General features: G+C 49.7%; 1 protein-coding gene across 1 annotated transcript in view; it reads left to right on the top strand.

Annotated features, from left to right (window-relative positions):
* The window catches only part of SRRM4 (serine/arginine repetitive matrix 4), a 142,465-nt gene that overhangs the window by 78,897 nt on the left and 39,429 nt on the right, over positions 1-24,139 (top strand). The window lies entirely within an intron of this gene.

The raw sequence follows: 24,139 nt of genomic DNA, 5'->3' as shown, positions 1-24,139 counted from the left end.
AAAAAAAAAAAAAAAAAAAAAAAAAAAAAAGAAGAAGAAAGAAAGAAGGAAAAAAAAAAGCAGGATAAAAAAAATCCTCCCCAAATTTTGATATTAGTAACCACTCATTGCATTTGCACGTGTTCTGGACCACGTGGTGACGATGAGGATGATGGTGATGGTGATGGGCTGCCAGTCACTGAGGATTCACTGTGTACCAGCCTCTGTTCTTAGCACTGTGCGTGGATTAACTCATTCAACCTTTGCAGTAGCCCTTTGGGGTAGTAGTTTTACCATCCCTGTCTTAATGAGAAAACTCATTAGGAACCAAGGATATGTTGTAAGCTAGTCTGGGTGGAGATGAGAACTCCAGGAGAAGCAGCCTGGTCTGATCAGAAGACCCCTGGACTCGGGGACGGGATGCTGGGGTTTGGGACCAGCCCTGCCACTTGGTGTGCTTTATCAATTCAGATGATTTCCTCCTCTCCTGACCCCGTGCCTCAGTTTTCCCCATGTGTGATTTAAGTCTTTGAACCCCTCCAGTCTTAGAATTTTCATGATTCAAAGATGTGAAGTACAAAAACAGAAGAAGAGCAATTAGGGGAAGGAAGTGGGGGCCAGCCCCGCTGGATGGAAGGTTTATTTTGGGAAGTTGTCGAGGTCTGGTATTCAACTACCCCAAGGAAGTCGAGTACAGCTGGCACTTTGCTGATTCAGAGGGATGGCTGCCGGGGAGGTGGGAGCCAAATACCCTGAGAATCTGTGTAATCAGAGGAAATGTCTCCGTGATTTGCCGTTATAATTCTCGATAACAAACTCTGGGACTCCAGCATCAATACTAACAACTGGATGAAGGAGGTGGGGGTTAGGAATGAATTAAAAAAAAAAAAATTTTAAACTGTTTTTTGGTAAAGCAGTGAGAAATGTTCTGGGCTCCTAAATTTAAAAGGGGGTATTTTTAGCACCTGCAATCAAACCGACTTGCGTAAACACATCTGCTGGAGTATTGGCATCAAAATGTCTTTGCCTTCTTCGTTTTATATCTCTTGCATCCCTCCTGGGACCCAGGGAGGTTTCACTGATTTTTTTTCCCCCTTTCATTATGTTTTTCCAAATCAACTGAGTGAGAAAGTCAAATGGAATATTTTCTTTTCTGTTGAAAGCTGCTGGGTCCCTACCTCAAGAATGGCAACAGAATTCTCAAGCTTTAGGGAATGTACGATATCTCCTGGGAACTTTGTACAAAATGCTGATTCCTGGGTCTTGCCCTCAGATCCTGGAGGTCTGCGTGGTCCCGGGATTCTGCATTTCACACAGGCGTCCCCACTGATTCCTATGTAGGTGGTCCAGGGACCAGATAGATACTGACTCTGTCGCATAGTTGTAGCTGCTATCACTGGGCAAGTTCCTTCACCTCTTTTTAATACCACCACCTCGTCCATAAAACAGGACATTAATGGTCCCTACCCTGTAACGCTGTTGTAAGGATTGAATTCAATATAATCACTTAGCACACTGCCAGGCATGTCATAAATGATCCACAAACGTTAACTACTATCGTTATTGTTAATTATAACTACCTGGGAAAGTTATTTTCATTTCTGACTCCAGGTTCCACATATGCAAAGTAGGAATGATTATAATGATACCTTAAAATCAGCTTTAATGCAAGGGTTGTGTATTAAATGAGAAAATGTCTGCAAAGCTCTTAGCACACTGCCTGGCTCTTGGTAGATACCACATACTATTTGGTGAATGAATGGATGGATGGATGAATGAATTCAGTGAGTGGTTCAACACTTGCCTTCTACAAACCACAGACAGCAAGAGTGATTTTAAGAGCCCTTCCCCTCTTCCACACCATAGGTGCACCTGTAGCAGACCCTCAGTGCACAGGGCCCTTGGCCTCTAGACCCTCACTTCTTGGCGTCATTGTGTCTGTCACAACCCTAATCCTAACGTCACTCTAAATCCCACCCACTCCCAAATGCAAGCTTCGCCATCTGAGGAATGACTCTACTGGATCTGGCTTATTTGGTGGCTAAAGAGTCTCCTTTGTCTCAAGAAGACGCGGGGATCTTAAGGGGAGGCTGGTGGGATGAACGTTTATCACACATCTGCTGGGCATCATATTTGGGATCCTGGGAAAGCCACAGCACATCTCTGTGCCTCGGTCTCCTGCTCTGGAAAGGGAGCCGCTACGAGGATCTCTCCATCCCTTATGTCCTGGTGTGGTGAGCATTTGCACACCTGTCATGCATGAGCTTTAAGCCGTCGGAGGGCACTGATCTCACCTTAGCTTTCTGGCACTCAGGTGCCCAGCTCAATGCTGGGCAGCTGCACATATAGAGTAAATGGGGTCTAGTTGACTGAATGACTGAATAACTCAATCAGTGACATCCCCAAGAGCCTTGGTCACTGCTGCTCCCATCCTAACAGGGCCAAAAGAGCAAGCAAACAGTCAGTCTTATCATACTGACTCATAGTCAAAAAGGCAAGAAAGCATCCTGGGTGAGAGATGGTGGTTTTGATGCTTTACTTTGCAAGGAGCCTGCAGAGCACGTCCGTTACCGCCACCATCATTGCGACATCTCTGCCCATTCATTCAGCAACCTCTTTAAGCAGGGCTGGACTTTCTGTGAGGTTCTGGGGATGAAACAAATGAACAGACCCAAGCCCCTACCCTCACTGAGCTCGCAGACAGTGACTATTTCAGGTAATGCTTGCCATCGTGGGAGATAGCATCATAGTTCCTCTGACAGCATCCAAGAGGGGCTGCAAACCCAGCCAGCCCCTGAGGGAGTGGTTCAGGAGGACGTGATGTCAGAACTTAGTCTGCTGGGGAAGGGAGGGGAGGGTGTTTCCAGGAAAGGGAACTGCTTATACAAAGGCATGAAATCATGAGCACATGCAAGGTTTGGGGACACTCCACTGGGTTGGTATGCTTGAACAAAGGATGAAGGAAAGAGGAACAAGGACTGGAGATATGATGGTCAGAGCCCAGATCGTGTCTGGCCTCCTGAGCCGTGGTAGGGAATCTGGGCTGCTCCAACATCAACAAGAATCCGATGATGGATTTTAATCAAGGAAGTGACTTAATGAGAGGTGCTTTATGAAGATGCCCCTAGCTGCAGAGGAGAGAGATTGGAAGGGCAGAGAAGGGAGACAGGGAGACCAATTAGAAGGCTATAATCCAGGATCTCAACTGCAGAGATAGTTGTCAGAGTAATTTCTTTGAGGCATTTGGTCGCTGATTGCTGGCGATCCTCCCTGGCCCTGTGTGTTTGCAACAACTCCGCACAGTGCAGAGAAAAGCCATGTAATCACGATCGCCTGCTGCATTGCACACTCAGCCCTGCTCAGTGGACGCATTGTTTGCCGGGAGCGTTGTGAGTTATACTGCCAGGAAAGGGGACCTTGGAGTCAGCTACCCCTCAGTAAACCCCAGAGCATCGTGTGTTGTTACTTCCTCAAAAAGCCCTGCTGTAATGCCTGATCATCCCCCCCACCCTCCCCGTGAAACTGTCAGGATTGCCTAGTCAATTACTAGTCAAGTGGGGTAATATGCATTTCATTAGGAGCCTCTCATTTCAGATACACAAGGCCATATATGAAATGAAATGTTCTGGAGTTATTTTTTTTTTCCCAGCCAGTGATTAGGTGCTGTGATTAAGAAGGCATTGTGCCTGATTTCCAATCTTTTCTCTTTATTTAAATTTAATTGATTTTCTCCTTGATTTAATCAACCCGAATTCAGCTACCTGGCACCCCTCTCCACTCAGATGCTCGGGAAAACTCTGGTACTTAAAGATGTAGGGCCATGCCTGGGAAATGGAGGTGGGGTGGGTATTGATTTAGGAGCTCCAGCCTTGGTTAGCTCATGTGAGAGGTGTCAGGGTGTTCTATTCAGGGCTAGCGAGGGAGGAGAGAGTCAGGGCTGCTTATAGACCTTGAAACCTGGCTTGGCTGTGTGACATTGGGTGAATCATTTAACCACTCTGTGCCTCCGTTTCCTTATCTTCAAAACGGGAAGAATAACAACGCTGTCCTCATAACCTTGTGGCGAGGATTAAATGAGTTGCATAGAAAAGAGTTAGAAAAATAACTGGAATAGAAGCACTAAAAATATTACTTAGCTGTTATTATTTCTGTATCATTGTCCAGTTACTCATTTACTCCTCTATATTGCTGTGGGATTGGGTTATTCCCATTCAAGGTATAGAAACGGAAGCTCTCGGCCGGCGAGTGGCTGAGCCAAGATTCAAATCCCCATCTCAATTCCAAAGCTGAAGCTCACGTACGCCGCCCCGCCTACCCGGAGGCTTCTTTCTTCCCGTGCGGAACATGAGCCTCTATTTATAGAGCCTCTTTGGTCAAGGTCACTCAGCTAGTGGTAGCAAAATTGGGACCCAAGCCAAAGTGCTCTGGGCGCAACGACAGTCCCCTTTTGCCTCGGCTGTTTCTCAGAGCGGGCAGGCAACTTCTTCAAAATCACACAGCAGTTAAGGCGCTGTATCATACCCTAAATCTGCTCTGTTGTTCTCAACCTTTTCCCCCTCCGCAGCAGTCCAGACATATAACAGATGACATTCACCTACACATCACATACCTCTGCATAAACCCAAGGTCACATGATGATAACAAGCTCAGCACACAAACCCCATTCCACACCTTTCTTTCCTGCTCAAGAAAGCATGACAGATTACAACTCAGGGCAAAGGATTCTATTATAGGAGGAATCTTGAATCCACTCACTTAATTCACTTAATAAATATTGAGACCCTGGATGTGTAGCAGGCACTATCCAAGGGTCTGGGGAAACAGGTATGAACACGAGACACTAAAAATCCCTGCCCTCTTGGAACTTAGATCCTACTGGCGATGGTTGGGGGACACACACATTAAACAAAATAAACATGTAAATGGTTATGTCATAATACAAAGTGTACAGTACTATGGAGGAAGTAAAGCAGGAAGAGATAAGTGTACAATGGGGAGGGGTTTGATTTTAAATAGGGTTTATATAGGGCTGTCAGGGAAGAAATGTCACTGAGAAGGTGACATCTGAGCAAAGACTTGAAGGAGGTGACAGAGGAAGACATGAGTATTTGGAGGAAGGATGTTTTAGGCAGTTGGATGTCTGCAGTAATAGCATATGCAAAGGTCCTGAGGCAGGATTATAATTGTCGATTATAATTGATATTGTCGATTATAATTGTCGATTAGGAGGCCACTGGGGCAGGAGAAAAGAGTAATGAGGTCAGAGTGACAACAGGACCCAGACTCCGTGGGTCTTGTAACTAGATTGGCTTTAGTGAAGCCATCGGAGGGTTTTGAAGGGAGCTGTACCCTGGTCTGGCTTGAGTTTAAGTAGGATCCCTCCAGCTGCCTTCTGGGGAATTGATAGCAGGAGGACAAGGATGGAAGCAGGGCGGCCCATTATGAAGCTCTTGCAAAAACACAAGTGAAAGGTGATGGGGGCTTGGGCAAGGTGCTGGCCAGCTGGGAGGAAAGAAGTGTTCGGATTCTGGGTGTATTTTGAAGGTAGTGTCTAGGTATGCTGATAGGTCAGACCTGGGGTTTGGGAGAAAAAAGTCAAGGACAATTCCAAGTTTACCTCCTGAAAGGAGCTGTCATTAAGGGAGATGATGAGGATTCATATATTTATGCAATTGTCTTAATTGGAGACTGTTTCCAAATTTTTGACCTTAATAGTCATTAGTAACAAACCCAGGATGGAGTGTACAGTTGATCAGGACGGATCCGCATGTCATGCTGGGCTTGACAAGTGCTGAGTCGTTCCACGGGGAGCCATTTCTCCCGTGAGTTGGTAGCATCCCTGGCTCTGGCTTGTGGGACTTGGGATCAGCTTCAGATTCCACAGGAGTGATTGAGAGTGGGCTGAGCTCCCGCTGGGGGTCTCTTGGGGGGGGGGGCCTGCAGCTCTTTGGAACATGAGCCAAGACTCTCCACAAAGAGAAGGAGCCCTACACCCTATCCAGTCTCTGTCCCCATTCCTCCTGTCCTCCCTGAGGTGTGAACACAGACAGTGGAGCCCCCTCCCCCGCTCCACTGCGGATAATTCCACCGCCCAGCCCCTCACCCCCTCCTCGTGGCCCCTTCCTCTGTCTCTCCCATCTTCCTTTCAGCTGAGCTGATATAATTTGGGGAAATGTGGACCCGTACAGGCTTTGGCTGAAAACATTTGATTGATCTTCTCAAATGGGCGTTCTCTGGCGAGAGGGAAGGATGTGTTCGTGATCTCCCCCCTTCTTTTAAATTGCAACAAAAGGCAAAATCCTATTTTCTTCCTGAGACGGTTCCAGTACATAAGGATGCATTTGAAACGCTGAGCCATGCAGGCCTGGCCCAGGTGGGAGGAAGGCTCCGCCAGCCCCACACCCAGCAGCCTGGACTGACCTCCTTAGCGTTGCTCCAGCCCTGCCCCTTCCGGCCAGAGATGTGGTTTCCAGGAAGAGCATCATCAGAGTAGCCTAAAGTCCCGGATGTCAGGGGACCTGGGTCCTGCCACTCACTGGAGGGCCTCAGATCCCCTCTCTGAGATTGTTTTGGAAGAGGGGTTGGGGCAGAGAGACCTGAGCATCCTGTCCAGTCTTTGCCCCCTAAAAATGCTTGGGAGAGCAGAAGCTCGAGAATTTCTGGGGAAGGGGAATGGAAGTGGAAAGGAAAGGGGGAGTCTGACAAGGGGAGTGAAGTCTCCCTTTTTCCAGCATCAGAAACCGCTTGTGAAAGTTTCAGAGAGGCTAGCTGTTTGCTGGGTGGTTGGCCTTTCTCGGGGCATTGCCCCACTCTGTGCTAGGCACGGCTGAAGCCGGGGTGCAGGTGTTGCCCTGCCATGTGTCCTTGGTGCCAGAGTTCCTGAGCATGCCGGCCTGACTTCCCCTACCAGGACCCGTGTCACTTCACATGACGGCTCTCTCTGGCCACCAAGCCCACTCTGCCAGACACAAAGCAGGAATTATTGCCCCTTGGGAGCAGCCTTCAATCATGACTGAGGAGAGTGGAAGAATGAGACTCGAGGCCCCTCAGGTAGAATAACAGAGTTGTGTGGTCCCCCAGGTCCAGGGCTCCCCAGCGGGGCTATGTTCTGGGTGCCCGCAGCGGTAGCTGGCTTGACGACACCCCCATTGGTGGCTCCTTCCTCCCTGATCTCTACCAGAGCTTCCTGGCATCCCGTCACAAATAAACCTTACTCCTTGTCTCTCAGGCTGGATGCAAGAGAATGGTCACACGCCCTAGATGGCTGGGGACGCTTACTGGTCAGCTGGTGTTTCGAGAAAGGGCTCAAACCTGCTGTGTTCAGACAGAGCCGAGTTGACAGAGCAGCTGCCCTGATGTTGTCAGCTGTCTCCCGTGGCCTTGGATCTTTGCTAGAGGCCATAAAAGCAGCTGGGGCGTCCAGATGGACAGAGGGAGTCCACCCAGTAGGACTTGGCCATGCAGGGACATGGGGAGAGGGCTTCGGAAGGGAGGAGAGCTTGTTTTTTAAAAAAAGTCTTGAAAAGCAGTATTGCACTCTGGCCAGGTACCAGACACATCACAAAATGTGTGACCTCACCACAGCCCGGGGACGTAGGCGCCATTACACATTCCGTGTTACAGATGGGGAAACCAAGGCACAGAGATGAATTTGTTTGCCCAAGGAGCCATAACTAGTATGTGTCAAAGCTAGGATTCGAACCCCGGCCTCTGGGTTCAGAACAGCTGACTAGAGGGGATATCTGGAGGAGAAGAGAAGGAGGTCATTAGGGGTCGGGGCTCCTGGACACCAGTGTCTGGGGTTCAGTTTGTCCTCTGCACCCTGGAGCAGAGGAGCTAGTTTTCTGGAAGGTAAAATGATGGACATCCGCAGCAGGAAACCAGGGGGAAAGCCACATGCCATTTCTGTGCGTAGCATCCTCAGGGGAAGCCTGACTGCCCTTCTGCACCTGCCTTTCTTGGAGTGACATCTGTTACAAATCTCAGTATCTTGAGCCTTAGAAACAGTCCCACAAAGACTGTCCGTAGCCACTGGCTTGATTAAGCTCTTTACTCATTCAGTTCTTCCCTCCAACCAATATTCCCTGAAGATACATAATGGGCCTCACGCTTTCCTAGGTGCTGAGGGTACAAAGCAGCAAAAGGCTCAGACTCTGCCTCAGAGGACTCACAGTCTGGTGGGGGAGCAGGGATAGATAATTAAAAGGACAATTGCAATGGAAAGATACAGAGAAGGAACACAACAGACTTAGTAGTCTGGGAGGGCTTCCTGGAGGAGGTAACATTCTATGTTGAAATCTGAAAAATGGGCAGGAGGTCCTCAAGTCAAAGAAGGCAACATAAGAGATGTCATTTCTTAATTAGGAAACACAGAGCACTTACTGTGTGTGCCAGGCACTGTTCCAAGAGCTTTACACAGACCCACTATTAATCCGTGAAATAACCCTATGAGGTAGGTACTATTACTATCCACATCTTCTAGATGAAGCAGCAAGGCCCGGAGAGCTGAAGTCAGTTGTCCACGCTCACAGAGGGGCAAGACCAGGGTTTGAATCCCACAGTCTGGCTCCAGGCTGTGCCCTTAGGTTGCCTCTGACAGAACAATGGACCTAGAAGGATTCCAGGTGGTTTGAGCACAACGGCTGAGAAGCCTCAGAGAATGGCAGACCTGGAAAGCACCACCATGGACCTTGAAGGCCAGCAGAGCCACACTGAGAAGTTGGGACTTGCTTCTCGGGGCTCTGCTGGAGGGAGTGATGTGCCCATAGCTGTGTTTGGAAAAAGCCCCTGCCTGCTGCATGGAGAGTGGCTGGACGGGGCCAGGGTGTCTACTGCTGTCTGGGCGAGAGTTAAGGAGGGCTTAGACTGCGGGGTGGCAGAGGGGGTGGAGAGAAGATGGGCGTCAAGGTGATCTGAAGCGAGAAGGGTCAGATGTGAGAGAGAGGGTCCAGGGTGATGGTGAGGTCACTGTTTGGGTGAGGAGGTAGAAGGGGGAGTGGGAGGAAGGGGGTGGGCAGTGAGGTTTACAGAGATTGGATTTGAGGTACCAGAGGCCCTTCAGGAGGAGAGGAGGGGACAGTTGACATTCAAGTCTCAAGGTCAGAAACAGGACATAACTAGGGTGACCATATACCCCCAGGGCGCTTACCATCAGCACCCTTTTTAATCCCCAGGGTCCCAGTTTGGACTCTGAATTACATGGTCACTGTAGACAGAACTGACCCTGTGATGCATCTTGATACTGAGAACATCTGGGTCCAGGCTCCACCTATCCTTATACACATACACACACATCCGGACACATGTTATTTGTGCCTGGGAATAGTCTTAGCCGGCGCAAGGAAAAAGGCGACCATGAAGATGCGGTTCCTAGGGAGGCGGCATCATTGTGGCTGAGGTGTGTTGGACTGTTCTGTGCTAGGCCCCCACACCTGTCTCACACCTCAGCTCCCGCCACTGGGGACTAACAGATTTGTTCAGGGAACCCACAGTATAGTACGGCTGTGTCTATACTCCAGCAGCCCCATGGGTAATTGGTAGGATCAAGCCATTTCAGTGATTTTTTTTTTAATAGTGTACCTTTCTTTCCCAGTCAAACCATAAATCAGAGTAGCCAGTGTCTCCCTCCATGAAAAGGAGGATGCCCCACTGCAAACCTACAAAGGCAAGTCCACTCTGAGCTTATGCAGAAGGCTGCCACAGGGCCTTTGCACAAGAATGTTATGAGTGGGACAGCATCTAGCTTTCTGGTTGTGTCTTTCTCATCTCTACCACCAGCATATAGCAAAATATCTGTAGGAAGAAACCAGAGCCTTGGGTCAGTGGTGGATCCCTAAGGGCAACCGACACCCTAAAACAGGATTTTGAACCTAGGAAAGATCCATCTCAAACTCCTTGCCGCCAGTTTCTTTTGAAGGCTCTGTGTCTTTCAGGACTGCCCATGGTGCTGGGTCAGGAGGCAGCTTTTCCACGACTGCTAAGCCCTGGGTATAGACATCGATCTCGCAGCTGTAGGACATAAAGTTCTCTTGTGTCATTGCATGATGCTTTCAGAGGCCCAAAGCAGGAGACACTCTGGGGTTCACGGGGTCCACAAGTGGCCCCCATGGTGCGCAGCCCCAAAGGCACTATGCTATAAGAGGTAAGACCATGGATTCTTGGAGGCAAACTGGGTTCAAATTCTACTCTCCCATCTATTAGCAGGTTCTCCTCTTGCCTCAGTTTCTTCATTGGTAAACTGGGATTGGTAACTTACCAGCCTCACGTAATTGTGGTGAAGATTTGCCAGGGTCAGCAAATGCAAAGGACCGACCACAGTGCCTGGCACATAGCTGGTGGGTGCTCTGTGAGTAGCCACTGTTATTATTAGTAATAGTAGCATTTATGATGTTGCTGTCACTTAGGATCCAACATAAAAATGGATACTGGCAGAAGAAATCAGGAACAGGAACAAAGAGGAGGAAGTGGCAAAGGGGCCTTTTGGCTGCCGGGACCTTGCTCAGAAACCCCCAGGGGTTCATGTGATGACATTTCATTCAAACTCTTTTTTACCAGAATGAGAAATGCAGGTTCTGTGTCAGAAATCATTGCAAATTCCAAATTAGTGAGGTTTCATGGTCCGCGGAAAGGCGCTGGAGGGGAAATTGGTCGACGGGGTGTTTTTTTTAGCTGTCGGAGCAAGCTGACTGATTGATTGAGTGTCTCAGTGAATAGACTGCAGACAACAGCCAGGGAACTAGGTGCAGACGAGGAAATAGGAAGACAGAGCACCAGTCAGTGTGGGAGAGGCAAAGCCATGGTCAGCAGTAGAAAGGGACATAGTTACCCCAGAATCTGGAGTCTAGATCATGTAGCTGGACTCAGTCTGGAGACCAGGGATACCCAGCCACAGTTCCTGGAGAACTCTGGGTTCCCTCACTTGCTTGCTGTGTGTCCTTAGGCAAATTACTAGACCTCTCTGAACTTCTGTTTTCGCATCTAAAACCAACCCTTACAATACCCTTCCCAAGTGTTTATTGTAGGATTTAAATGAAATAATGAGTTTTCACTGTCTGGTGAAGTGCATGCATCATCATTGTAGGTGCTCAATAAATGTGAGGTCCTGTGTCATTAACACAGTGAATTAGAAAAGTCAGGACATGCAAGCTTCAGCTTATGCACCAGAAGAGGCCATATTGGTAGGTTCTAAGCCCTACTGTGCCATCCCCAATGTGTTCAGAAGGTCAGAAGCTGGGAATGATGTAGACCCAAGGAAGGCTCTGACTTAATGAAAATCTTGGAATTAGGTTCTTCAGAGGTGTTTGGGGCTAGTCTCCAGGGTCCCAAGCTCTTCCAGGCAGACTGGAAGCCATGCACTCCTCAGAGGGGGAAAGGTTAAGCCGAATTGGAGCTACGAAGCCTCCTTCACTAGAGTTACAGTTATAGTGACAGTAATCCGACATCGTGCTTAGTTTAATGAATATATACGATCCACAACCGCCTCAATGTATAAGGTATTTCCCCGTTTTCAAAATGAGAATACCAAGGTCTAAAATAGAGGAGGGGCCTTGCTCAAGGTCGTATTGTAGTATCCTGGAGGGGTTTACAAAGAGTTTCTGGAGCGTGGTGGAGTAAAAAATGTGCTCCCTCTGGGGGATGGGCAGTGGAGGGTCAGAAAAGGAGGGTACAATCGTTGAGCTGAACCTGGAAGGATGGGTGGGTTTCTTTTCACAGAGAAAGGAAGAAAGGCACTGTGGGCAGAACGATCAGTTGGAGCAAAGACAGAGAAGATGGGCACCTGTGTCCCAAAGTCTATTTACGATGAATAATTACAATTAGAGTGACAGCTAACATTGACCGAGTGCTTATTCTGCACCAGGAATGGTGTTAAGCACTTTACAGGCATCATCCCTACAAGCTGCACAATATTGTGAACCGCGTTCTGCAGAAGAGAAATGAAGTGACTTGTCCAAGATCACAGCTTAAAAATGGCAGAATCAGCTTCTGAGCTCAGGGCTGCCTGATTCCAAAGCTCTGGGTGGCTCCTGGTTTTCATCGGCTGCCCGTGGTCCATGAGCTCAGAGAGAAATCTTGGAGCTTAAAAAGACCTCTGCTCATGTGCTAGGGAGGGACTGTCCCAAGATTCCCCTGACCCCTCCTGAGATGTCCTGTGTCCCTGACACCACCCACCCCTGCTTCCACGTCCTCCTGGAGCTGAGGGGAACCTATCAGAGTTGGTGGGCAATAATCACAAAACTGACTGCCTAATAAAGATAAAGCTCTCTAATAAACCTGCAATCCTGCGGTAATGGGTTTGACTTTTAAAAAGCAGATAAAAGTCCCAGTGGAGGGACAGACCTTTCCCATCCACTCCTTAATCAGAATTACTGTGGAGGAGCCATTTCCTACAGGTGGGACAGCTGGGTGCCTGGGCTGGCATTGAGAAATGGCCACTTCTGTGTAAAGCCAGACGTCTGCTCCCTCCAGAGAGCCTTCCCTCCCACAGGGAATCCTTTGTCAGAGAAGAACCATAATGGCAAAGGATAGGGTCTCTGGGACAAAGCTGAAGGGTGGTGGGGGGTGGGGGAGTGTGGATGGAAAGGGTGTGGTTTGAGAACTTACTGGTGATTGGTGCTGAAGCTGTAGGGGCGGAGTCTTCTGAGAGCTTTCTGCTGATTGGTGGAGCTCTGATGGACCAACCTCTTCATTCTGGTTCCATCCTTCCCATCATCACCGTGGTCATCATCATAAGGCATACACTGAGCATTTCTTACGTATCTGTGAAATGTGTTGAGCGTTTTACAACCCCCTAATGAGGCAGGTAATATTAACAACCCCATTAACATTTCCCATCCTCAGATGGGAAAACTAAGGCTTGACGATAATAAATTTAACTTCCGGTGGGTCACACACCCCAGAAGTAGCAAAGCAGAGATTCAAACCCATGTGTGTCTGACTCTGGAAACATACAGTACTTAACTAACCATTGTTTTTGCATGTAGTCGTTTGATAGAGCAAAAGCTTAGTCTCCGTTTGGGTCTTCGATGGAATTCACAAGAAATAAAGCCCAAGACAGAGATTGGGGTGCACACGAGTTATTGAGGGTACATGCTCTGGAGAAAGGAAGTGAGGAAGCAGGTTAAGGCAGGGGCAGAAAGTAAAGGGAAAATGTACTTTCAGCTGGAGTGTAGCCTCAGCCTGATCCCCGGGGGAGCTCTGGGGTGTGCAGTGCACCCTAGAGTTGGTCCTACTTTGAGGCTAGGAGGCAGGTCTTTTGTACTCATGGCTGCAGACTGCCTGCCTGCCCCACCCCGGGGGTGGACATAACCTTCTGGAAAGGGGCACCTGTAAGGCATTTGCAGCCAGTATTCCCATCCACTTAGGATCTGGCCAACAGCATCCAGTATAACAGCAAAGTAACCTAGTAGTGGTCCCTGCTCAGCTCCTAATTTCTCAAGTGTCTTTGAGTGTAGCACTTGCCCTGCCCCTGCCCCCTGCCCCGCACCCCTTGGCAGATCTTGACTTCTTCAGGCTTGGGTTCAAAGTGCCCCAAAGCCTGGCCTCGCCCTGACAAGCTCCTACTCTGTGATCTGGCCGCACAGCCACTGCTCCGACCGGCAGTCTGTGTTTCTGAAACCCAGGAGGAGAGATGGGGCCCCTCCGGTGGTTCCAACAGCGTGAGGCAGGGTGTCTGACGGTTTCCTCCACTGAAGCCCTTTATCTCACTGCTCTGCTCTGTTATTTTAAAACAGACCTCAGGAGCTCACTGCCTGCTTGCCGCCTGCCATCGAGATTTGTGGCTTGTCTGTTCTGTCTTCTCTGCAGATTTCAGTGGCAGCTTACTCTCTGCTTGTTAGGAATTTTCTTCCAAACCTCAGCCCAGGGAAAGAGGCATGTGTGTGTGTGTGCGCGCGTGCACGTGCGTGTGTGTGTGTGTGTGTATCTCTCTCTCTCTCTCTCTCTCTGCAGGAACAGAGTCCTAATGGCACCATACTCTCAGATGCCCCATGACTCCCAACTGTAGTGCCAGTTGATGACACGGTCTAGTGGGTGGTTCTGGGACAACACCAAGAGACAGACTCACCCCTGGGCTCTTGAGACAGAAAGACGCTGGGACCTAGCATGGAATGAGCCATTTCTAGGTACTGAAGTAGCCACTTACCTTGGTGGTGGAGAGCCAAGGTCCCAGGGAAGGGAGGAGCTCCTGAGACACTCAAGGGCATGCCAGCCTCCCTGCCCTTCCCTTTCCCAGAGTCCTTTGCCTTGGGCCATTTGGGGAAAGGGGATCAGAGTCAGCAGTGAGGCTAGAGGACAATGTGACCTGCCCTGGAAGGTGGGGCTGGGACTTAAAGGGCTGCCATGAAAGCACTGGGTGTGCATCACGCCATTCTAGTCTCATGGCAGCCCCCTGAGGTGCATGCAGTTTGTGCTTCCCCAGAGAGGTGGGGAGATTTGCCCAAGGTCACCCAGCTGGTGAATGGCCAGGCAGAGTCTGTTCAATGAATCCAATCACCATGCTCTACCCACCCTCTCCAAACCAGTCACCCTGCCTGCTCTGTGCATGTGTTCCTCTGGTCTTGCCCTCTCTGTCCTCAGGACCTCTCCTTTCTTGGGTCACTTTCGCTCCCGAGAGTTTCTCATGAACCTGACCCATGTCTTCCTCTGGACTGTGAGGAAGGCCTCTGAGGGGGAAGGAGCATGTCTGAAGCATCTTGAAATGACCCTCCCCCAGAAGTAAAATGATGCTTCACAGAATTATGGACTGGCCAAGGAATGAATGAATGGGAGGAGTCAAACATTTTATGAGCATGGCTAACCTGTGAATAGCCATACAGGACCCACTTCTCTACCTGGATTCTTTTCCATAAATACAGAATAGTCCTGTAGATATAGTTTCCTTATGATTTTTTTTTAAGATTTTATTTATTTATTTGAGAAGGAGCAAGAGAGAGCAGGGGCAGGACAGGGGCAAAGGAAGGGTTAGAAGCAGACCCCCACTGAGCAGGGAGCCTGACACAGGGCTCCATCCCAGGACCCTGAGATCATGACCTGAGCCAAAGGCAGAGGCTTAACTGACTGAGCCCCCCAGGTGCCCCCTTATGATGTTCTTATTTTCTTTTCTCTAGCTTACTTTGTTGTAAGAATAGTGTCTAGAATATATATAATATACAAAATTTGTGTTAACCGACTATTTTTGTTGTGGATAAGGATAACTGGTCAACAGCAGACTGTTCGTAGTTAAGTTTTAGGGGAGTCAAAAGCGATACATGAATTTCCAACTGCACGGGGGTTGCTCCTACCCCCTGTGTTGCTCGGTGGTCAACCGTATATTTTACAAGCTCGTCTGCCGGGCTGAGACACTCCTGTTGAGCCCTCTTGTTATTCCAAAACCTCACTGGCATGGAGCTTCCTTCCTTCCTCGGCTTCCCACCTCCCTCTCGCGAGTGGCTCCATCTTAGCCCCAACAAGATCCGATCTCATGGCCTTAAAGGCCATCTAAATGCCAACATCTCTCAAATGCATTTCCCCAGCGCTCATGTCTTCTTTGAACTCCAGTCTTGGGTACAAAGCTGCTCCCTGCCATTTCCACATGGATGTCTAACTGGCATCCCAAACACCCTTCCTCCCCCACAGCCATCCCCAGTTTAGTAGCCAGCAGCTCCATCCTCTCAGTTGCTCAGAGCAAAACCTGGGAGTCACCCTTGACCCCTTTCGTTCACACTACCATATAGCAGTCCATAAGCAAACTCTGTTGGTGCCAGCTTCAGTCTGTGTCCAGAGTCTGAGTACTTCTCCCCACTACAGGAAGGATAACACCGACCCCAGCCACCATCTTCTCTTGTGTGGCTCGTCGCAACAATCCTGGCTAGTCTTCCTACATTTATCCCAGCTCCCTGGCCCACTAGACTCAGCAAGCCTCCAGATAGACCCTTTAAAGCCCCAGTCGCATTTCAGCATTCCTCTTCTTGGAATCATCCACTGGCTTCTCCTATCACTCAGAGAAAAAGTCAAATTCTTGTGGCAGTCCACCAGCCTATCCATGATCTGGTCCCTCATTACTTCTCTGCTACCCCCCACCACATGTTGTCCCACTGACTCACTCAGCTCTAGCCCCAGTGCATCTTGAGTATTCCTGCCTCAGGGCCTTTGCATTGGCCATGCCCTCTGCCTGTCGTGCTCTTCTCCCTGGCAGGCACAAGGCTCCCTCCCTGAGCACTTCCAAGTCTTGCTCAGATGTCAACCTTCTCGAGGAGCCCTCCTCTAATCATTCCATTTAAAAGTCCAGCCCTCTCCCAGTAGCATTCCCAGTTTTCTTTATCCTCCATTTCTCTTCTCTGTTCTGTCCAATAGCCTCTGTATTTACCACTTAATTATGTATAATTAACTGTCCATCCCAGTAGATCACAAGCTCCGCCAAACAGGGATTGTTTCTGCCTTACTCCCTATTGTGTCTCTGTTGCCTGGAACGTGGCCTACACATAGTAGGTGCTCAGAAAATACTTGTTGAGTCCGTGACTCAATGAAGAATAAGTGAAGAAGTGCCTAGTGGCACTTCTTGGGACTTCTTGGGACCAATCCTTACTTGGCTCTTGAACCAAGGTCCCTTCTCCCCTGGGCTGGAGACTTCTATCCTGTTCCCAGTAGATCTTGCTAGCCTGGTGCCTCCAGCAGTAGCTGTAACGACGCCCAAAGGGACTCAGCAGGCACAGGCCCTCCCCGACAAGAGAATACAGTCAGCCCCTCACACTCTGTGGAGAAATCTAAACCCCGTCTGCAATTCCAGCTGGTGGAAAGGTCCTGAGGGTACCTTGGGCTGGAGCCAGAGATGTTATTCTTGCCTGTGCTGACACAGCTGGGCAGGATCAGGGCTTGAACCCCAGTCAGTAGGACCCCAGGACCTGTGCACTTTCTCAGCCTCACCGAATTACTTTTTGCAACCCATTCAAGTGGAAAACCACAGCATTTTGGAACTCGGCCATTTCCCAAGTTGGGGGCAGCCTGCCTGCCAGGCAGTCCCAAGAATCAAATGCAGTGCCCCTCTCAGACATTTGCCCTCTCTCCCTAGGCAAATAGGCAATCGACAGGCCAGCCTGAGGAGGGAGAAATGATTTCCTGAATTTGGGGTTGATGGTAGGGCAGAGGGTGGATGTGTTCAGCGATGAGAGTCCACAAGCCAGGCATGCTGGGGGCCTGACCTGCTCAGCTGAGCTGGGTAAGAAATGCTGAGCTGATTTTTCTCCATATGGTTCCTTTGTCCTTTGACCTGAACTTGGGAACTGGACAATTTTTTATGTACAAGCGTATTTACCGTACACACATACACACACTCGCACACACTTAGCCCTGAGAGCTGAACTAAACCATTCTCATCCTGCCGGAAGAGAGAGTGTGCTAAAAACCTGGGCTTGTTTGTGTCGGCCTGCCCTCAGGGTCCGGTCGAGTCCTTTGTAAAATGTGCAGTCTGGTTTTTCAAAGTGTGGTTCCAGGAGCCACAGCAGCCCCTCGGCACTGGTTAGAAGGGTAGAAGTCGGGCCCTAACCCAGACCTGCTGAGTCAGCCCCTCCATCCTAACACGATCCCCAGGGGATTCACGTGCACAGAAAGGCATGAGAAGCACCTGTCTGTCCCCCACATGATCCTGAAGGACCCAGCTCCTATCCACCTCCTCAGTCTCAGCTTCTTTCTCCCTGCACCCCATGTCCACTGCGACATTATTGATAGTAGCCAAGACATGGAAGTACCATCAGTGTCCATCAGGGTTAGGATGTCCATCAGGATAAAGAACGTGTTATGTCTACATGATGAAATACTATTCCGCCGTGAAAAAGAAGGAGATCCTTCCATTTGTGGCAACATGGATGGACCTTAAGGGCACTTTGCTCAGTGAAATAAACCGGTCTCTGCTCTTGCTCTCTATCCTCCCACCCCTCTGTCTCATCCGGCTCACACCCGCCTCCTTTGTAGTTACGCGAAGTTCTGTGCCATGTCTTTTGCACTCCAGTCTCCTGATCGGTTTCCATATATCTTCTGGGAAGCCTTCCATGGCCACCTGCCCACTGCTCAGGGCTGGACTAAGTGCTCTCCCTGTGGTTCCATGGCCCTCTGAGAGCACTACACCGTACTGTAATTCCCAGTTGTAACTCCCCTGCCAGGCTGAGGGCAGAAGCAAGTCTTAGTTACCTTATGGTCCTTGAAATCTGACACTAAGTACGTGTTCAGCAAATAGCCTTTGCAAAAAGGAATGAAATAGTGAGGGAGATGCCAGCTTTTTTTTTTTAAGATTATCTTTATTCATTTGACAGACATAGATCACAAGCAAGCAGAGAGAGAGGAGGAAGCAGGGTCCCTGCCGAGTAGAGAGACCGATGTGGGGCTTGATCCCAGGACCCTGAGATCATGACCTGAGCCGAAGGCAGAGGCTTTAACCCACTGAGCCACCCAGGCGCCCCGAGATACCGGCTTCTTAAAACTTCTCATTTCTCATTCAGTTCCTACAGGATGAGCATTACTGACTCCCATGTTGTCTCCCTTGGTGGTTCTCAGGAATCCTCAGTCTTCCCCCAAACTCTGGTGCTCTTCCTAGCCATGACTGCAAAGCTCAGAGAATCACAGCTCCTATAGGTGACCCCTCACCAAGCTTAATTAATTAACCTTGAAAAGGACCTGGTACCAAGACCCTAGGCCAGGACTGAAGGTCCAGGAACCAAGGCACAGATTAGCCAGATCCGTCTTGTCTGTGGGTGGGGTCTGCCCCATGATAAGCCTTGAGCTTTCCGGTGCAAAGTCCTGAGCGGAGGGTATGGGTCCTCATTCTCTACCGAAGCAGGTGGATTGTAGGTGTCTGGCCAAGTGCAGGGACAAGGGTGGGTCATTCATATGTCCGAATGCAAGTGCAGAGCAAGAACCTGGGGCATGAGCCTTGGATGGAAAGCAGGACCCTTTGCCTCACCAGGTCTCAGTGCCTTCATCTGTGAAATGGGGAGAAGTTCGCTAAACTGGGTACCTTACACAAGGTCGTCAACATTAGTTGAGACACTGGATTAGTGCTCTACACCCAGGAGAAGCTGTTAGTGGGCTGGAATGGAGGCAAAAAGTGTCCCCAGTGCAATGAGCAAATGCCATTCCTATTAGTGAAAGATAACATTCAAGCCAAACTTGAGATTCATCCCCTTCTCCAAACACATAAAGCAAGTCTCCGTCTCGCCATGAAATTACCCTCTACTCCCACTTACTACTGCCTTACGTGTTCAGAGTGTTTCCCAGATTTCTCTCCTTGTTCCTCAATCGATTCTTAAAAACGGGCAGGGCTGCTAGTGTTCTCGCCACTCACTATCCCCGGGTCTCAGTAGGGATGCCCATGCCTGTCCCTCGCTTTCTGCAGAAGCTCAACGGAGATGGTGCCTGGTCTCCGTGTCGGGCACAGAGCAGATACTTGCTGAATGTGGGCTGGTGCCATGATTAGGTGACATGGAAAGAGCACTGGACTCGGGGACAAAAGGCCATGATTGCAGCCACAGCTCAGACATGAGTCACCAATGTGGCCTTGGCCAAGTCCCCTTGCCTCTAGGGGCTTCAGTTTCCCCACTCTGTACAGAGGAGAGCCAGGGCTGGGGAGCCCTTCCAGCTCCCCTCCAATGCTGTTTGTTTCTGATTCCCGAATTGGTGTTTAACTCAGTCTTGGGGTGCTTGGGGTGCGAGGAGGATCTGTACCCAGCTCAGGGCCAGATGAGCGCTTTGCTGGGAGCAGGGCGCTTTGATGCGAGAAGCAAGGAAGCAGCTAGGGAGCTGGGCATCTTGGAGAGTTTTGTAGAAAGTTCAGGCCTGACTTTTATCAGAGGCTGGGAATCTGCTGGTTGCCATGACTACGGAGAGCAGCGTCTAAGCTCCAGGTCGCTGATTAGCAGGAACAGAGCGGGAAGGCCTTGAGGAATTCAGCACAGAGGACTCCTCCCTCCCTCTGTGAAGTGGAGTGTGCCGGCCCTTGACTTCACTGTTTTAGCTGTCCCCTGAAGATCTCGCCTCCTTTTAAGTGCTTCTTTTTTTTTTTAATGCAACATCTAAGGGCCGTGTGGTAAAAACGAGGCAGCTGCCGGACTCCTTAGCAAAGAGAGAACATGGCATTTTTCTTAAAGCTCTGCAAGGATGCAGAGTGGGAAGCCGGGAAAGAAGAGGGATAACGGAGCTGTGGGGGAGAGGGGGTGCCATGGCTGAGATCTGAGTCTGCTGAAATGCTGGGTGACCTCACATGGGCTCCCCTCCTTGGACCACTGCGTCTTTATACGCAGGAGAGGTTGACTCCGATCTGTGGTTCCCACATGGGGTCAGTCATCATGTGTCCATCCATCCATTCATCCATTCATTCAGCAAATGTTTATGAGCAAAAAGGCACACTGTGCCAGGCTCTATATCCCTGGGTATTCAGGGAGAATCCTCTGGAGAAAAGAGGCAAGTTCCCACACTCATGAAGCTCACATCCAAGTTCAGAAGACAAATGGTTAGCAAATAAACGTATAAAGTGGTCATTTCTAATAGTAACAAATGTCCTGGAGGAAGGCACTGCAGACTACCATGCTGGAGACAGTGAACAGAGGGGCACAGTCACATAGCAGGTCAGAGCAGGCCTCTCTGAGGAGGTGACATTTGGATGAAAGGAAGGAGGCGGCCTTGCAAAGACCTGCATGCCAGGTGGAGGGAACAGAAGGGCAAAGGCTCTGAGCAAGGGCCTTGTTCCATGTGAGGGACAGCGAGGAAGCCATGGGCCTCAAGCAGAGTAAGGGACGGAGAGAAGGGTGACAGATGGGGCCTCGAGTCGGGGCAGAGGCCAGGTCGTGCAGAGCCATCTAGTTCTGGTGATCGATTTGGACTTCTTCTTCATGCAGAAGAGGCGAGATTACCAGGGATGTTTCTTTAAGATGCTTGTTTCCTGGCTTCACCCCTTTGAGACTCATATTTATTATGGCTGGGATGGAACTGAGACGTCTGTATTTTTAGCAGCTTCTTGGGAGCCTCTGAAGGTGTGTGAGGTTTTGGAAACCTGGGACTACATGGTCTCTGAGTCTCTTTCAGTTTTAAGAAAGCAGAGAAGCAATGTGTCAGAACATCTTGAAAAGGGATCTTAAAAGTTCTATGATATTATGGAGATTTCCCTTCTTCCTTCCCTCTCAACTCCCTGCCTTCCAGGTAGAAGAATTAATCCTGGTTTTGTTTGGCTTTTCTTTGTTTTACTGCAAGATCCCAGATGAGGTACCTATGACAAGGAAGGTGCAGCCAGTGCTACAGAAAATGAGAACCATCCACCATGTCAGGGAGCGTCAGGTTAGAAATGCGGCAACTCCATCGTACCTTTCCTCCTCAAACCATCATCAGGACTTGGCCATCCCTGATGCCGGCAGTGATGGAGGAGGTGTCATCCTCACCTTAAGCCCTATCCCCCAGGGCCTCGCAGGAGCATTCTCCATCTGTCCCTGCACTGCTGACAACCCATGTCGGCACTGCCCCATCAGCGGAGGCCACTGAGACCTCCCACACAACACCAGCACTTACTCATCATGGATTCACTCACTGCCAAGTGGCTCACATCATTTTGTTGTTTGGTTTTGTTTTTGTTTTCTTCTCGAGGGCTTGCCTCTGATACAGCTTTGTGTGATGGTTTCCTATAAGGCCCCAGAGTCCAAAATTCCGTTCTTGTGTGGGTCCAGCTCAAGGCCCTCCTGGACAATACACATACACATTGATAAGTTTGCTGGCCACTTTTCTAAGAGAAACAGGATAGAAGAGAAGATGCGTTGACTGAGCTGAGTTGACCGAGGCATTGGCCGGCTTATCTCCACCAACTCTACTATGAAGGGTTTGCTTAGGCCATCTCAGAAGCCCTTTCTAACTTTTTGATACAAATGAATGTTCTTTTTCATTGATTCAGTGAGCAAATGTTGAGTCCTTACCAGCAGTGGGCTCTGGGACAGTGAGACACGGTCCTCCTCCCAGGGAGCTCGTAGTGCAGTGGGAGGGAAGGCAATCAGGCGTCAATAGTGCATATTTGGAGCTGCAGCCCTGGTAGCAAAGGGACTCTCACATCTTAGAACAGGGCTTACATCACCCCAGAAGTCTGCTCCTGACATCACCAACTCCATCTCATCAGTGGAGACTCCATCCTGCCAGTGGCTCATGTTCAAAATCCTTGAGTCATCCTTGACCCCCCTTCCTTTCCCTTACTCTCTCCCATCCCACGTTTAACAAGCAGCAAGTGATGCTAGTTCTGCTTTCAAATCTCAGCACCTGACAACATGTCATCATTTCCATCATGGACCCACTGATCAGAGCCTGGACAGTTGCTGCTCCTCCCTCTGTCCAGTGTCTTCAGCAACTGGAACAATCCTTGTAATATTTACATTTACGCCAGACCAGGTCACTCCCCTGTTCAAAAGGCATCCCTTCCCAGCCACAGAGTCCGATGACCTACAAGACCCGATCTCTGGTTTCCCCTCTTATCCCTCTAGCCCTGCTTGCCCTTCTTTATATGTATATAAAGATCCTGCCATTCCTTCTGCCTGGAGCACATTTCCCACATCCCGCAAATAACCTGTGTAGGACTTGTATATTACCAGACCACCACTTTCCCCCCAAATCTTTGTGGCTTAGAACAGCAACAGACAGCAGCTCAGCATTTCTGCGAGGTGGGAATTTAGCTGGGCAACTCCGGTCAACCATCAGACTTGAGACTGCAGTTCCAATGTTGGTCAGGGCCGCAGTGTCATCTGAGGCTTGACTGGGGCCGGAGGGTCCACCTCCAAGGCGGCATGCCTGCTTGGCTGCTGTGTGCTTGCTGTTGGCAGGAGGCCTCAGCTGTTCCTCACAGGGGCTTCTCCACAGGGCTGCCTGAGTGTCCTCACACCATGCCAACAGCTTCCCTCGAGTGATCAATCCACAGGGAGTGAGGCAGAAGCCGCCTTTGTGACCTAGTCTTGGAAGTCATGCGTTATCGCCTCTGCTCCCTTCTGGTCATTAAAAGTAACTCACTAAGCCCAGCCAGTATTCAAAGGGAGGGAAATTAGGTTTCATCTTTTGATGATAGGACTGTCAAAGAATCTGTGAACACATTTTTAAAACCACCACAGACTGCAAGGGTAGACCCTAATCCTTTAAGCTTCCATCCTGTGACTTCCTCAGAATGGCCTTCCTGACACTCCGTACGAAAGAAAGGTCACCCCCTCCCATTCCACTGGCTTATTCTCTTATTTATTACCATTCAGTAAGTCATATTATTACTTCCGTATGCGCTTATACCTGCTCCCCCATCAAAATGTAAACTCCATTATCACAGAGTGCATCTCCCTCTTATTCATTACAGCCCTACTCTTACAACTGGCCTGGACAGAGGTTAGTCCAGGCCAGGTCAAGCATGGGAAGAGGCAAGCCTTGCTGGGGACTGGGCAGACATTGCAAGCTCAGAATAGTTTGAGAAGAGCCAGGACAGCATTCCATCCACATGAATAGACTGGAGGCATGGGAATGGAACCGTCTTAGTAGGAGAAGCAGGGCAGGAGGTATATAGGGAAGCCTGGAGTTCTGGAAGCCCAGGGGTGGCAGTGAGGCTGTCTGGACAGCCCTGACAAGAATCTCCATCCCTCCTGGGCTTGCAGCCTCTCTCAGCTCCGCTTCTGAAGATGCACTGATAAGCAGCTGACAGAGATGGATGTGTTTTGCTCCCCTTCCTTCAATATTGACTGGGTTTGGCCTGCTTTCCAGGCGGCCCTAAGGAGCAGGGGGCTTATCAGATACATTCATCCTGAGTCATAAAACCAGTCTTGATGCACTGACTGCAGGCGCTTGGTGCAGGAGAAATGCTAACGCCTTTGATCAGGGCTTGATCTGGACTCTGTAGTCAGGGTCAGGAGGAAGGGAAGTTTGCGGGCAGCGCCAAACCCACCTGTGCCTCTCCAGCTCCTGACTCCTCTTGGTTGGGGGGCCAGGAGGTATGAGTGACCGTGTTTTCAAAGACTGAGTACCTAGGCGACTTCCTTCCCCTTTCCAGACTCAAAGTAGGAGGTGGGACTCAGGTAGTTTCCTAGCATTGCCTAGGGCTCTTTCTCAGAGGTAGAGGGAATTTCAGGCCTTCATGGGGATCACATCTGAACTAGGTGTTCTTATACGTGCTGAGGACGCCAGAGTGGAGGTTTGGTTC

Source organism: Lontra canadensis, unplaced genomic scaffold (assembly GCF_010015895.1).
Source record: "Lontra canadensis isolate GAN:19392208 unplaced genomic scaffold, GSC_riverotter_1.0 scaffold58, whole genome shotgun sequence".
NCBI classification, from domain to species: domain Eukaryota; kingdom Metazoa; phylum Chordata; class Mammalia; order Carnivora; family Mustelidae; genus Lontra; species Lontra canadensis.
This window is presented reverse-complemented; position numbering and strand designations above follow the sequence as displayed.